We start from the raw sequence: 3063 nt of genomic DNA, 5'->3' as shown, positions 1-3063 counted from the left end.
TGCTAAGTTTTTAAGTGATTGCCTAAGATTCTAGTCTTCCAAAACTAGAGAAAACCCACCTCTTTAATCATTGTTTAAAACTAGTATTTTTAATTTTTTTTTTTACTTTTAATTTTTTTTACCGTTCCCTGTTGTAAAGCCCGTGTTTCTAGGCTAGGCATTAATATTGACATAATGTTCTAGGTTAACCTTTGTAACTCATTTAGAAGAAATGAAAAGGAATTATGTGAATATAATGTGAATTATGTGTTTTATGCTTAATTATTAGCGTTTAATTAATTAAGAATAAAAATAAACGTCAAAATTAAAGTGTGAGATAAGCCCGATATCTTTACATAAAGTTGTTGTGGTCGAAACAAGGATTCCGGGGATATAAAGAATACCAAAATCTGAGTTATAACGAAGAAGTTATGACCTGTCGAAGTTTCGCGACAAAACCGACACGATGCTGAATGTCGTAAAAAGTGAGTTTTTGATAAACTAATTTTTAGCCTTAGTGATCTAAACGAAATTCGTAGTATTCGTTAAACTGAGAAGTTCGATAGAAAGAACGCTCAAATCTGACTTCGTATGAGGAAGTTATGATTTTTCGAAGTTTCAGCATAGCAGTAGACAGCTAAAAACTCGAATTTTAGATCGAACGATTTTTAGCCGACACAACCTAAACGAGAATTGAAGGTCTCATCATTAGGAGCACAATGGTAAAAAGTCTGACGAAAACGGACGTCGGATGAAGAAGTTATGAATTTTTAACGGATTTCCTGTCCCGGTCAATTAAAAATAATAATATAAAATTTAAATTCAAAATTAGCTGACGAAGTCTAAACGGAAGTTGTAGAGCGTAATTTTAGCTACGCGTGCATATAGAGAACGTCAAAAACAGAGCTCGTATGTGAAATTTATGAATTTTAGAAGATTTTGGCACAAAATTCGAGAAATTTCGCATAGATAGGCTTCACCCGGAAGTGCCACGTGTCCTCGCTTCGCATGTGCCACGTATCCGGAACCTGCTAAGTCACCGAAGCCACCTGGCAAGATGTGTTGCCTTCCCTCGCATGTGAGACTGCCCCGTGTCCTCTTCTGATTCGACCAAAGGGAGGCCCAATCCGAAGCTCGCAGCTGGACCGAGCCTCGCACCGCCTAGCCTACGAACCTCGCATGTGCACCAGTAGACCGCGGTCCAATCAGAAGCTGCCACCGAGCCCCTCGCACGTGCATCCCTCGTGCGAGCCTTCCCTGCGAACCCTCGGATCTGCGAGGCGTGGCTCTTTCTTAGCTGTCCGATCAGAAGCTCTCCCCTATAAATACAAGGGTGCGAGACCTCCCGGGTAACTTTGAAAATTTGTCAATTTTAACCCCTAAACCCATATTTTCTTCATTTTAACATCCCGCAAAGCCCCGGTATCGATTTTAAAGCCCGAAGTACTCCACGAAGTGCCCGCGAAGCCCGGAAAATTTATCTTTTCAGTTTCGAATCCCTACTTTTACAAAGCCCGATTTCTCAATAAAACTCCCGGTTTTATTGAAAACGGTCGTTTTAGGAAACGAATTGCTGCCCGATTATCATCAAACCATGCGAGTGTATAGTCACTTTCATTTTATACATAGATATGAAGTATTTACCTTATAATACGTGTTGTGTGTAGATATATTAATTGTTTATTTGAGGTAACTGTTGAGTTGATGTTTTATACAAGTTTTAAACTGTAGAAGTATTTTTTATCTACAAATATGTGGGGTAGAACATGGGTAGATAGTGATGTGTGATAAAATAAAATTGAGGAGAGGCCTCGATGAGTTTTGAGATCCAGTCATCTAGCGGAGTTTGGATGACGACCACAGACTTTCTAGATAGTCCAGTGGGAAACATTAGCAGGTCCGCAACCTGTAGGTGTTAATGAACTGAGAGTGTTCATTCTCTGTACTCCATCCCCCTTATCGTTTCCTTTAGGACATGTATGGCTGGGGAAACCCCTTAGCAGTAGTGTCCATCCCGATGATATTCTTTAGGCTAGGTCCCTTGTGATAAGTGTTTAGGGACATAAAGTAAGGATAACGGGAACGGGTAATCAGGGTTATTGTTGATTGATGAACTTAGTAAGTTTATTATTATTGTGGGTTGAAAACCCTATATGCTCACCAGGCTCCCAAGCCTGACCCACTCAGGTTTTTATGTTACAGGTAATGGACCCCGAGCATAATCGGAGGACAATGAGGGATTTTTGGATTATAGGCCAGTAGTTGTAAATAACTGTTGAAAGGCTTATAATGTCTTGTTTATGCTTTTGATCTGTATCGGAACATGACATCCCGAGGTTTTGATATGAAATGAAACAATACATTTCTTAAAGAAAGTTTTGATAAAATTTTATCATGTTTTGTTTTGGGAACAAATTCCGCAACAGCTTTTAAAAAGATTTCTCTGATTTTATTATAAAAAGCATAAATTAAATCAGTCTTTTCTGGCCGAGAAATTTGGGGATGTCACACATGTGTTCGATACCTTGCTTACTTGCACTAAACTACTATTCGATTAGGTACACTGCTTATCGTGTGTTTGTTTTTGTCTAATTAAGTTAGGGTTAACACTAGTATATTTCACATGTATCAAGTTTTTGGCGCCGTTGTCGGGGAACGGTTCTAAATAGTTAATTTTCTTTGCTAATTGTTATCGATCCTTTGTGTGAGATTTATCTCATTTACACTTTCAGGTTTTATTATCATTTTTATTTTAATTGTTGATTAAATTTCTTATTTAGTTTAATTTTTTATTTTTAAAGTTTTATGTATTTTCCAATTCTCGATGCTCTTGATGATTTTCTTGAGGAAGTGGTACATGAATTTGAGCGAGAAGATGAGGAATACGACTCAGATGAAAATATGAAGAAGTTGGGAAGATGGTTAGATAACATCTTGCCTTATAAATAAGAGCAAGCTGAGTTACAAGAACTAAAGCTAAAAGATAAAGAATTTAATCCAGAAAGAGATTTGGAGGAGCTGGAGAGGTTGCTAGCAGATGGGTCAGACGAAGAACTAGAACAACCTGAATTGCAGGAACCACGC

This window comes from Lactuca serriola, chromosome 6 (assembly GCF_051521515.1).
Source record: "Lactuca serriola cultivar US96UC23 chromosome 6, Lser_US96UC23_V15, whole genome shotgun sequence".
NCBI classification, from domain to species: domain Eukaryota; kingdom Viridiplantae; phylum Streptophyta; class Magnoliopsida; order Asterales; family Asteraceae; genus Lactuca; species Lactuca serriola.
The sequence above is the reverse complement of the archived record's forward strand: the minus strand, read 5'-3'. Positions refer to the sequence as shown.